This window comes from Schistocerca serialis, chromosome 1 (assembly GCF_023864345.2).
Source record: "Schistocerca serialis cubense isolate TAMUIC-IGC-003099 chromosome 1, iqSchSeri2.2, whole genome shotgun sequence".
Classification (NCBI taxonomy): domain Eukaryota; kingdom Metazoa; phylum Arthropoda; class Insecta; order Orthoptera; family Acrididae; genus Schistocerca; species Schistocerca serialis.
This window is the reverse complement of record NC_064638.1, coordinates 845985074-845998914: the sequence shown is the minus strand read 5'-3', so window position 1 is coordinate 845998914 and position 13841 is coordinate 845985074. Positions and strand designations below refer to the sequence as shown.

Genomic DNA, 13841 nt, shown 5'->3' with positions numbered 1-13841 from the left:
ACAAGTGTACATGCCTACTAGTTCTGCAGATGACGACGAAATTGAAGAAATGTATGATGAGATAAAAGAAATTATTCAGATAGTGAAGGGAGATGAAAATTTAATAGTCATGGGTGACTGGAATTTGATAGTAGGAAAAGGAAGAGAAGGGAACGTAGTAGGTGAATATGGATTGGGGTTAAGAAATGAAAGAGGAAGCCACCTGGTGGAATTTTGCACAGAGCACAACTTAATCATAGCTAACACTTGGTTCAAGAATCATAAAAGAAGGTTGTATACATGGAACAAGCCTGGAGATACTGACAGGTTTCAGATAGATTATATAATGGTAAGACAGAGATTTAGGAACCAGGTTTTAAATTGTAATACATTTCCAGGGGCAGATGTGGACTCTGACCACAATCTATTGGTTATGAACTGTAGATTGAAACTGAAGAAACTGCAAAAAGGTGGGAATTTAAGGAGATGGGACCTGGATAAACTGAAAGAACCAGAGGTTGTACAGAGTTTCAGGGAGAGCATAAGGGAACAATTGACAAGAATGGGGGAAAGAATTACAGTAGAAGAAGAATGGGTAGCTTTGAGGGATGAAGTAGTGAAGGCAGCAAAGGATCAATTAGGTAAAAAGATGAGGGCTAGTAGAAATCCTTGGGTGACAGAAGAAATATTGAATTTAATTGACGAAAGGAGAAAATATAAAAACGCATTAAATGAAGCAGGCAAAAAGGAATACAAACGTCCCAAAAATGAGATCGACAGGAAGTGCAAAATGGCTAAGCAGAGATGGCTAGAGGACAAATGTAAGGATGTAGAGGCGCATATCAGTAGCGGTAAGATAGATACTGCCTACAGGAACATTAAAGAGACCTTTGGAGAAAAGAGAACCACTTGTATGAATATTAAGAGCTCAGATGGAAATCCAGTTCTAAGCAAAGAAGGGAAAGCAGAAAGGTGGAAGGAGTATATAGAGGGTCTATACAAGCGTGATGTACTTGAGGGCAATGTTATAGAAATGGAAGAGGATGTAGATGAAGATGAAAAAGTCGAAACACGGCCCCGGGAGTAGACAACATTCTGTTAGAACTACTGACAGCCTTAGGAGAGCCAGTCATGACAAAACTCTACCATCTGGTGAGCAAAATGTATGAGACAGGCAAAATACGCTCAGACTTCAAGAAGAATATAATAATTCCAATCCCAAAGAAAGCAGGCGTTGACAGATGTGAAAATTACCGAACTATCAGTTTAATAAGTCACGGCTGCAAAATACTAACGCAAATTCTTTACAGACGAATGGAAAAACTGGTAGAAGCCGACCTCGGGGAAGATCAGTTTGGATTCTGTAGAAATATGGGAACTCGTGAGGCAATACTGACCCTACAACTTATTTTAGTAGCTAGATTAAGAAAAGGCAAACCTATGTTTCTAGCAGCTCTGAAAGTGGCAGGTGTAAAATACAGGGAGCGAAAGGCTATTTACAATTTGTACAGAAACCAGATGGCAGTTATACGAGTCGAGGCACATGAAAGGGAAGCAGTGGTTGGGAAGGGAGTGAGACAGGGTTGTAGCCTCTCCCCGATGTTGTTCAATCTGTATATTGAGCAAGCAGTAAAAGAAACAAAGAGAAATTCGGAGTAGGTATTAAAATTCACGGAGAAGAAATAAAAACTTTAAGGTTTGCCGATGACATTGTAATTCTGTCAGAGACAGCAAAGGACTTGGAAGAGCAGTTGAATGGAATGGACAGTGTCTTGAAAGGAGGACAAAAGATGAACATCAACAAAAGAAAAACGAGGATCATGGAATGTAGTCGAATTAAGTCGGGTGATGCTGAGGGAATTAGATTAGGAAATGAGGCACTTAAAGTAGTAAAGGAGTTTTGCTATTTGGGGAACAAAATAACTGATGATGGTCGAAGTAGAGAGGATATAAAATGTAGACTGGCAATGGCAAGGAAAGCATTTCTGAAGAAGAGAAATTTGTTAACATCGAGTATAGATTTAAGTGTCAGGAAGTTGTTTCTGAAAGTATTTGTATAGAGTGTAGCCATGTATGGAAGTGAAACATGGACGATAAATAGTTTGGACAAGAAGAGAATAGAAGCTTTCGAAATGTGGTGCTACAGAAGAATGCTGAAGATTAGATGGATAGATCACATAACTAATGAGGAGGTATTGAATAGAATTGGGGAGAAGAGGAGTTTGTGGCACAACTTGACTAGAAGAAGGGATCAGTTGGCAGGACATGTTCTGAGGCATCAAGGGATCACCAATTTAGTATTGGAGGGCAGAGTGGAGGGTAAAAATCGTAGAGGGAGACCAAGAGATGAATACACTAAGCAGGTTCAGAAGGATGTAGGCTGCAGTACGTACTGGGAGATGAAGCAGCTTGCACAAGATACAGCAGCATGGAGAGCTGCATCAAACCAGTCCCAGGACTGAAGACCACAACAACAACAACATCAACATTGAAACTCTGTGAGCAGGAGGTATTTCATTCCCAGGTTGTTGTTTTGATTTGTCAATTTTTCAGTTCTCGGAGCTATTTTACCATTAAACAACAATTTTACAAACACTCAATTGAGTTAATGGTGACTCACTGACTATAATTCACACCCCTGTATTGTGTACAAAATTAATATTGCTTATTATTACTGTTGATAAAGAGTTAAGCTCATTGCTATATTTGTCTTTGCTTCCAGAGACAGTACCTTGTCCTTTAACTTTCAGAAATTGTATGATTGGACTGTAGTTGATTGTAGTATGATACTATTACCATACATTTTATATGAAACTAAAGACAGTGAAAATAAGTGAATAATTTTGGATTTTTTGTAAGAAGTCCTTGAGTTGTGATTAGTGAGTGAAGTAAAAAAGAGACAGTCACGCAGAAGCACACATGTAACAGTATATGTTCTCATTTATAGCTGCTGGCTGTACATCTGAAAACTTTTTACATTAATACTGTTTGCGGGACTCTTCCTTCTTCTGTTGAACATCTTCTGTGTAATGTTATCATCTGATCTTATTGTACTTTTATGCCTTGAAAAGGACGTTAAATAATTTTGTGGATTCTGGACAGTAGTAAGATATAATATTGTTGCATTGTATGAATGACGCACAAATAGCATGTGTGCTATTCACACAGACCTATGAACCACAGAAGCCTTAGTTGACCTAGGTGTTCTCCTTAGATTCAGAGCTGAGGCATCTTGTGCATACTTTCTTGAAATGATATACTATTAGTCTAACACTAGATTAAACCAGCAGAGGTACTTGCAAAGACCACAGAGAGTTTTTGTAGACTCTCACTCACAGTAGTTTGGTGTGCTAAATTGTATTGAGGCAAATGTAACAGAAAGATGAGTTTCTTATAGTATATCCGCCAAATGCAATTACAGATGTTATCAATTCTTGCACCAGCCATACAATGGGGAACCAAAAGAGAGAACAGTATTCCTTTCCTGTGGGTGGAGTGGCCATAAAAATGGGTTTTCCTGCTAGCTACCTCTAGAACACACTGTTTAAATCTGTTGACCATCCAAAATGAAATGTCAGTTAGGTTGAAGTGCTTGTTTTTATAAACACTGTTTCATGTGTTTGACAATTTTGCTGTTGTGAAAAAGTCAGAGCAATATGAACAACTAATTACAGATAATTTTTTATGATGCTACAAGTATGAGACATAGCCTGAGGAGCAACTTAACTGGATGAAAACAAACAGGAATATATGCATTGTTTCTTTTTTATCTTTATTTTTTTTACCTGATCGAAGGAATGGGGAAAGGATGGCTAACTGGCTGGAAGAAAGGGAGAGGGTCTAACATCCATTTGCTAATGAGAGGAATCTGACATTAAGTAAATTATCTACCATTAATTTAAGCTACTACAGTTAACCAACACTACTTCATTCAAATGCTAAAATGAATGTAAGAGGCATGTGGAACAGCTGTCCTACACTGTGGAGTCAAATGATGGATCCTCCAACTCAACAATACTACTGGTCATATAGCATTAACCATAGCCATATTTTCCATAATGCTTATAACCAAGGGGTGGGATGGCATGTGGGCACTGTACACCCAATCTAAAAAAATAAATAAATTGTTAATTGTTGTTGGGTTGTAGTAACCGTATATGTTTTAAAGAGATACTGTTGTGTAAGAAAGATCCAGAATCTGAAAATATCTTTCATTGCCTCCTTTGTGACTTCAATGCACTTCCAATATTGTGTTCTACTGATTGTGGGGGTGGGGGGATATTTTATGCCCACTGTAAAAAAAATTAAATACAAAATTTGTTACTTTTTGTTGACTTTACTCGCATTACACTTTTTAAAGAGATAGCAATAGGTATGGTCCTGAACCTTAAAATACTGCCTTTTCAAAATACTGTTACATTCCATCCTTGATTTTCCATTGTTGAATACTGAATATCACTTTCACTGGGAAAGTGACATTGACTATTAAGACTTAAATTTTTGAGTTAAATTTAACTTAAAAATTTAAAACATTTGTGTAATTGGGTAGAAGAATTCATTAAAAGTAATAAAAAAATTCAGAATTTTAAAATATGAAGTAACTCACTATATTACAATAATTTCAAAAGGTTTGCATAAAGTAATTCCCTTGCCTCCTACCCTTATTATTGTGAGGGTTAAGTGGCAGGTATGTTTTTGACCAACATTAAAACAAAACTAGTTTTGCAACCCACTGTATTCCCTGGAGGTGACCCCAGTGACTTGCTTGTCACATAATGAAAAGAGAAACATTTCAGACCATTGAATAGGTGAAAGGTAAATTGCCAAACTCGTAAATCATAGAGGCACATAACAGATAAACTGATCACTCCTGTCCCTTCTGCTTGAAAAGAGAGAGAGAGAGAGAGAGAGCGTGCCTCTACATTATGAACAAGGATCCTTCTGTCTGTGTGCAAGATGTTGTCAGCAGCTTTTGAATGTAGCAACATGAAGCTAAATTAAAATTTTGGCCCTCTGCCTTGCTCTTTCCTACTACTTACACCTGAGAAAGCATGATGTCTAAGAGTGTTTGAGAATAAATAGTGTTCACGGTCTTTTCTGTCTGTGACTTTTCTGTATTCTCCACAATGAAAAGAGGCTCTAAAGATAAACATTCCCAGGACAGAAAAGAGATGAAACAAAAATAACTGAACACATGAAACAATGTATATGAAAACCAACATACACTCACCCTAAACTGAGTTTCTGCTTAGATGATGTCTTATCAACTGATACAAAATAACTTTAATAGATGCACCTGGCAGATAATCCTGTACTACTACACCTCTGCAAGCAGAAAAGGAATTCTGCTTGTTTAATTCTTCTGCCACCAAACACATTAAACGTTAGGCTAGCCAGACCCTTGTCTGGGATAGGATTCATGATACTTACTGCCAGAAGTTTGTCTTGAGAGAGTTGTTCTTAAATGATTTGCAGATTGCTTCAAACATCTCAGTGTTTTCTTTGCTATTGGCTGGATGGTTCCTCTAGGACCCTGTCTCTTGGGAAATATTGCTTTATTGCTTGGCTACTGGTGAAATTTGAATGCTTTGGGACCTGGTAAACTAAGAAACAAGAAACTAATATTACCAAGAAACACATCTATATTGCATTTGGAAGGATCTAAATTTTGCTTTGACTTCCAGGTGTTAGTCAAGCAAACAGTTTTTAAATCTTCCTGGGAAATTGTGGAGGAGCTTAGAAGGAAACATACTGGATACTGACTAGGATGCATATGTCTGAAACAATATCTTTGTGGCAGTGATCTGGGCAAAAGGTTGGATAGAAAATCAGAATGCCCTCCTAAAAAAAAAACCTTCTTTTGTTTTGCAGAAAAACCAAAGAAAACTGCACTTTCCATTCTGCGCAATCCAACTAGCAGAATTTTGTGCCTCTGTGCTGAAAGTCTCATGATTTACCCAAACATAAAAATATACTTTGTTCGTTGGTGCACAGGGGCCATGCAGTCTTGGATCCTGAAAGTCAGCCAACTAAATTATCTTACATCAAGTATATCCTCTGCAGAACATTTACAGTGAGCAACAGATTGGATTCACTCTGCACTATTATATTTGGAAGACTGAGATTGGAAGAAGGCCCCTGCATCAGTAGCATGTGGGGGAAGTATTTGAAACAAAAGTGATCTTGATTTGAAAATAATAATAATAATAATAATAATAATAATAATCTGAAGTACATTTTCTAGTCTCTCTTTGAGATCAAGGTTCTTCCATGTTTCATCAAGGTGGTTATGTCTACGCAAGACAGATGTCTATTGTGTCCCCTGTGGTTGTGGCTTCGCATGTGTTGGTCAGCTCATCCTGACCAATGTATTGAATATGTGTCAGGCATGCACGCAACAGCCATGCATATCAGTTGTTGCTGAACATTGCGCTGAAACTGACCATCCCTTGGAGTGCTTGAATACAAAAATTTCAGCCTTCACTTCTATCCGTTAGGACAATGTTCTAAGGAAATCTACTGAGATTAAATTGGCATGTGACATTATAAACAGGGTGGAGTTGTATTCCAAAAACTCTGTGTGGGATACTATTCTCCTTGTTGAACTACAGAGAAACTGAATGAGCACATTCCTTCATTGCGTTAGTGTTTACTAGTGGTAATATTTTGGTGGTAGTTGCCTCTGTTTGGCAAGTGGTGACAGCATCTCTTGTACATAGTTTGGCTTCCTGCATGCTCATGGGAAAAATATTTTGTTTAACAGGGGATGGTCATTTCAGGTACGTGAAAATATGCACATTGAGCCATTGAATAAGAGATATTAGTTGCTGTGCTGGTGGAAGTGCTCCTCTTCCCACAGCAAATGTAATAGTTCCACTAATGATGGGTCTGGGATATCATCAACTTGCTTATTGGTGTGACAGTTGAGTGTAGGATGGGTAATATTCACAATACCATTGTATTTGATTATGGGCAAGTAGTGTGTACCTATTTCACTCAAAACTCCTAGCCTGTGGTGGCATTAGGCTTTTCATATGCCACTGTTTCAGTGATGTACAGTGATAGTGACAGTCAGTGCTGTCAAAGGCTACTACCAAGGCCATCAATATGTTGATCACAATTCACTGTCTACTGCTGTAGACGGGGAGAGTGGATAGATGATAGTGCAGCAAATCATCTGCCAATTCAATGGTGATTGATAACAACAATGACCAGTGAGCAGCCATACCATCTTCTATGGTGTACAGAGGCCACTGTCCAACTTGTGTCGCTATGGTCATCACACATCACATGGCACATGGTGCATAAACACCACCATTTCATGTTGGAGGTATGGAGAAAGGTCGTCTGTACTGATGAGTCACAGTACACATTGATACACACATTACATATGTACTGAACACTTTTCATGAGGTGGTGGAAATGGAACCTACTCTCCAACTTGTGCAACCATTTATTCACAAGCAGCACCCCTAAATGCTTGTATTTTCACTAAGTGAATGCGCTTCTGAATTACCAGAATGATTTGAAGAACAGTCCATGAACATGAGGATGCTTATGTGTATGCACCTGTCCCCCATCTTCCAGTTCAGCTGATCTTAATGGTATTGAGCACATTTTCAGGTTCCTTTGAGCTAAATTTGGTCAGTTGTTGAGAATTGTGCTTTGTGGTTAAGTGATCATGGATCTGTATGGTCACTTAATACTTTTGGTATTTAGTGGATTCTAGGTGTTGCTACCATCATCATATCAAAAGTTGTCTAATTCATTGCTCGTGAAAGAACATTATTGTAGAGCATTAGTTTTGACTAACAACATGAAAAGGGCAGTCAAATAATGGAAACTCCAATGGAGTTGGCAGTCGTGTGTACATTAAGTGTTCTTGCTTGTGTGCGCGAATGATGTGTGTCTCTCTTTTTACTGATGAAGGCTGTGGCAAAAAGCTTTATACAAGTGTCTTTTAATTGAGCATGGCTGCGACTTGATGTGTCTTCTTTATGATAAGTATCAGTTTGTCTTTTCCTAGATTGTTGAATCAAAAGGTTAAATTTCAATGGCACTGTTCAGCTATGGAGGATGGTGGTTGCTTCTTCAACAGTTACAAATTCACATTCTCTGTGCTGAAAGTGAATTTGGTACAAGGCTTGTGACAATGCACTATCAAAGACCAAATTCAGTACCAGGCTGTTACTGCACACTGAGAACAGAGAAGAAGAAAATCCCGCTAGCACTTTTTACTAAATTGCATTGCAATTCCTACCTAGTGGACTTAATGTAAGTTGTTGCTTTTATAGATCTCGGAAATCAAGAAGTCTTTTAGTAACTTTTGATGAGGTTTTAAGAGATACTAGATAACTTGATCTTATGTCAGGGCTCTTCTACTAAGACATCAGTTCATACACATATTCATATGGGAAGGAATGTAACACTACATGGAGATACAACATACTGATCCAACTGTCTGTGGGAGTTTACATTTTTTTCCTAAATTTCTACTGCACTTCTTATGCCAGAGCACTTTCAACCTTTTGAGTGGTGACATACTGCCTGGTGTGCAAGAGAATTATCTCTCTTAAAAAACCATTTCAAGTCAACCATCATTCCTGTTGATAGGGATCTGTATTTATGGTTGATTTTCAGTTTTTTTCTCAATTTTGGGCTTTGCAGCAACAATGTACACAATGGTGATTAAGAACTTGTGGTTAGGGTAAAACATACATGCTTTAGATGTTGTTCAGAGAAGTACCCTCTTCACGTTCTGAGTTAGGGAGACACCATGTACATTTATTATTAACTGGTTACTGTGCAAGGCCCATTCAAAATGCAGTTAATTTTGTACACTGAGCCATACCACAGAGTCAAGAGTTGGAGCACTGTGCTGCGTACATGCTTGTTGACAGTTGCAAAATGTACATACGGTGCACACTATCCATTACACAAGTGAGTAAAAGACTTTAAAAGGTTTTGTAGCAGTAGCCAAATAAGGGAAAAATCATCATTTAAAAGGAACTTTAATAGGAAATACAGTGGCTTCAGAGAGCATTACACTACAGAAAAGCACTAGGGCCTATTAGCACTGCTAAAGCCAAGTGAAATTCTCTGCTCTGCTGAAACAGTTGATAAACCAAAGGTACTGCTCACATTAAAATGTATTTTGTCATCTGGGTCATACATATGTACTGCACACACAACAATCTTCAATACTTGTGGACATAATCCATTATAAGTCATGGCTTGCAAAACTTCACTAAGAATTGGAGCTCTTTCTTGATGGTAATTCCAAATGGAACAATTTGATATTGACCAGATCAAGAACCAACCATTTAAAGTTGCTGCTGTTGGGTCCTTGGCTGATGCTTGATGTGCATACCAGGCATCTAAGAGCAGAAATAAAAGCTATAGAAACCTATGGGTCAATACAGAAAAACTTGGTGGTATCTACACTGTATCATTCATCAGATGTAATTGGTCTTTAATTTCTTTAATTTGACTAAGGGTTACCAAGCACAAATGAGATTAAGTGCCATATTATTATTACCTCCCCTCTTATGCTACAAAAGGCAAATATAAGAGTTATATAACAGGAGTATTGCAACATTACACTGTCTTCTATACAGATTATCAGACATAAATAAGTGGTCAGCTGCATTATTCCTATATGTAGATTCTTTTGCACACCACTGAACAGAACAGTTATAAGTAGCCAGTACATTGTTGTATACATAACCTTCAAATGATAATGCCATGTGAATTTTTTGTTCAAAATGATGATGACTGTCATTTAGCATAATATGGAGCCTCAGGGTACGTATCAAATGTTTAAGCAGACTATGAGATGATGTAAATGTACCTTCAAATATGTATTTCTATATCTTTAAACTTTATTGGATGGCAGGATATTTTAGATTGTCTTCTTTATTTAAAAAGATTTAACTTGGAGAAAACCTGACACTTATTCAGTAATTGTGTGAGAGGAAGTTTTTGTGTGGTACTGCAGATCAAAAGTAGACGTAGGATAACCTGTAATTATTTTACAAAGAAAATTTATGCACACACATGATCCCTTATATTATTATATCATTAAATATGTTTTTGTGAAACTGTGTATCGCCCCAGAGTATGCAAGCATGCTGTTATGCGTATTAACAATTTTAATATAATGTAAGGCATGCATCATTTTTTAATATATAGAATATACTGTGTAGGCAGTGGGTGGCAGAACGGAAGACAAACGTAAGTAATATTTGTTTTATGGATTGAATAGTGGACATATGGTTGATATCTTGGTTTATGTGTGTCCCTTGCTTTCGAATCTTAACTGTGGAAAGTCCAGTCTGGAATAACAACAATATTATGAAACAAGAAATTGCTACTTTTCAAACAGAAGAGGCATTGAGTTGCACACAGGTACAATCATGACTACTAAACATTTAAGCTTTTGGCTAAAAGGTGTTCATTGGAAATAGAAAGCAAACATGCACACATGCGTGCGTGCGCACACACCCACACACACACACACACACACACACAAACATGACCACTGTGACCAGACTCTAAATCTGAGCTTAAATGTTTAGCAGTCTTTTGACTGTGTCTGCCTGCAACTCAGTGCTTCCTCTATGTGATGAGGGACAATCTATCCTTTTCATGACATTGTTGCTATAGAAACTGTCTTTTATGTTTTTTACAATATTTATAGAATGCCAACCATCTTTTTCCTTACCACCTGTTTTCCACAGTGTGTAAGTTTTAACCTCCCCATCATGAGTATTCAGGTTCGGATATTGCAGTATATAGCACGGGACGAACCCATGTGTGTGTGGAATCACTTGGCCTAATTTATTTTCCACGGAAACAATTATTCTGCCCTCAGTATGTTGTTTTAGTTGGACATGAACAGTACATTTTATCTATATTCTCTCTTTAATATAAATACTGTTTACCAGTTATAACATAAATAGTCTACTTTATATTACTTGTCATTGAAGGTATGGCATATGTCACTTGAAACAGATACTTGTAGGTCTGTATCACTTTTGATTGCAAAGCCTGTGATGAACTTATAATTTTCCCAAAACTGTTGCATACCTGCTTGCATGTTTGTTAAGCTTTGTAATGTTTGGAAAGCATGCGATGTGATGTGAAAATATGGAATGCACTGTACATTTGGTTGTTTTTAAATGTTAAAAATTAGGGTAACACCATAACAAAGAACAAAATTGGAAGTTAGGTCAGACATATGCTTTGTTCCGTATTTGTTGAACCTGTTCAGGATTGGAATATGTTATACCATTGCTCATGCACTTCTTCCACTTCTTTCTATTCATTCCCCTTACTTTTTTGTGGGCACAACATAGTACATCAAATTTCACAATGTGACCTGTATATAATATATGTTGGGTCTTAAATGAATTAAACCGGCTGAAAATGCCCCTATTGGAACTCAAAAGAAAGTGTTGCTCCTGTTTAAAATACTCGAATTGAAAAGTGGTGTAGCAGCTGCCCCATTCTACCTTCTTCAGCACCTTTGAAGCTTTCCCAAAAAGTTTGCTCTTTTTATCATGCAACTCACCTCTCATTCCCACAATCTCCCCTAACTGTAACTCGCTCTCACCCGCTAGTCCATTGCCGCAGGTTGCTCATACTCATCCATCCCCACTTGCCCACTCTCACTCACTCATTCAGCTCAACCCATTGTCGTTATCTCTTTGTTTCTCTCTAACTGTCACTTTCTTCTGTCTCACAGCCACAGTCTCCTTTATTTCATCCTGCCACTACTGTCTCCTCTCACTATCACTGTCTCTGCCTTCCTCTCTCTTACTTCTGCTATCTCATTTATTCCTTCACAATGCTGCTGTCTCTTCTCACTATGACTTTCTCTCTCTTCCTCATTGTCATAAGACTGTCTCTGATTATCACTGGCTCTTCCAGTTTTTCTTCACCCTGCTGCTGTGTCCCTCTCTTTCTCTCGCTCTGCCATTGTCCCCTGCACTCTTTCGATAACACAACCATCATCTATCCTCTTGTAGTATTATTACTTTTCACCCCCTTTGTCATTGCTACTGCCTCGTTCTCCTTCAGCATAAAAAATTGTGAATATTTTTGCATACCGAAATTTTGGGTAAATTTTTAAAGGTGCTGAGGAGGGAAGAATGAGGCAGCTGGGGTCCACTTTTCAGCCTGAGTCTTTTAAGTAGGAGCATATTCACCTTCTTTGGGCTCTGATAGGAGCATTTTCCCACTGGTTCCCTTCTTCCTACTGCTACAGCACAGCATGTCACTCATGTGAAAAGAAATTTATGGTTCGGTAAAATTTTGATAGTTTACATATGTGAAAATGAAATAATGCAAAAATAATTGTACACCTCAATCCAGATTTTATGTGCAAAAAAATTTTGCACTGTGTTTGCCTGACATCAGATTTTACATGTGTATTTTACATGTACAAGTAGGGTAACTTTGAACCTCTGTATTTCAAAACTGGACAGTGAAAAAATTTTTCAAGATTGTTCGAGATTGGCATTGTAGGAATATATTGTGAAAATTACAGCCATTTTCTGTGCAAAGCCATCTTGGAATCCACAGCTTGGTTTTGTTACCCAGAAACCATTTTTAGGGCTGTTTCTTGGTAACCAATAAGGCTTTTTGAAAATGAGAAGATGGCACTTCTAGAGAAATCCTAGAGAATATATCATTTAAATTTGAGCAGTTTGCTGCAGTTAGTTATTTAGATATATGCTGCAGTTTTTCACAGGAACTGCCCATGAAGTAAATGGTGACTCTTAAGGCATATGGTAGACCACATCTAATGCAAAAAAGAACCAATCAGTTTGCTCTATTTGCCTGATCTGGAGGAGGTGTGTAATATTCAAAACTTAACCATATACTGTAGGATAGTTATAGTAAGATGATCTTTTGGGTGGTATACAGATGGTCCCTAGCTCAAGGGCTATCCAAAACATTTGACCCTAATTTTCTATCATCAATAGAAACTGAGGTATGAGCTTTGGAAGAATCCCATTTTTATGCATGGTGTTTCAGAATATATTGGTAGCACATGCTGTTGTGAGTGTACCGATAATCTGCAATTGTGGGTTGCAGTCAGGCTGTCTGCTCACACTGTCAAGTGCTGCAGTATACTAGCAAGTAGCAAGTGGCGCCTGTGTTTAAATCATTTAATTTATATGAAAGTGATGATGTTTGGGTTACCTATCATTGTTCTCCGATTTTTAATCATAACTCTATGCAGTGCCCCTTAAACAAAATTATTCCTACATAAGACAAGTCATCTGGCTGTAGATACTAAGTGCTACCTGTGCGAATAGGAGATTGGTCACTAATTGAATATAAATTTAGGTGTTAGGAAGCTTTTATTAAGTATTTTTGTGTAGCGTAGCTTTTTATGGAAGTGAAACGTGGATGATATACAGTATATAGCAAAGAGAGAAGAGGCTCTTAATAGGTGGTGTTACAGAAAATGTTGAATATTGAATGGGTATACTGAGTAACTAACACAGAGGTAGTGAATCAGTTTGGGGAGAAAAGAACTTTGTAGCACAATATGGCCAGAAAAAAAAGGATAGGTTGAAAGGGTACAGCCTGAGGCATCAAGGCTATTTAATTTTTTAATGGAGGGGTAAAAATTGAAGAGGGAGAGAAAGGCTTCATAATGGTAAGCAGGTTCAAATGAAAACAGACTGCAGTATTTATGCAGCTATGAGAAGATTTGCTCAAGGTAGACTAAAGTGGAGAGCTACACTGAATCTGTCTTAAAACTGATGATTACAACAACATAGATCAGAGAAAATTTTCAGGAAAACAGTAGTAGAAAATATTTGAAAGCCAAGTAAAATGAATTATCG

General features: G+C 37.6%; 1 protein-coding gene across 2 annotated transcripts in view; it reads left to right on the top strand.

Annotated features, from left to right (window-relative positions):
- LOC126485060 (rRNA methyltransferase 3, mitochondrial) overlaps window positions 1–13841 on the top strand; it is a 64732-nt gene that overhangs the window by 49626 nt on the left and 1265 nt on the right. The gene's annotated exons all lie outside the window — the stretch shown is intronic.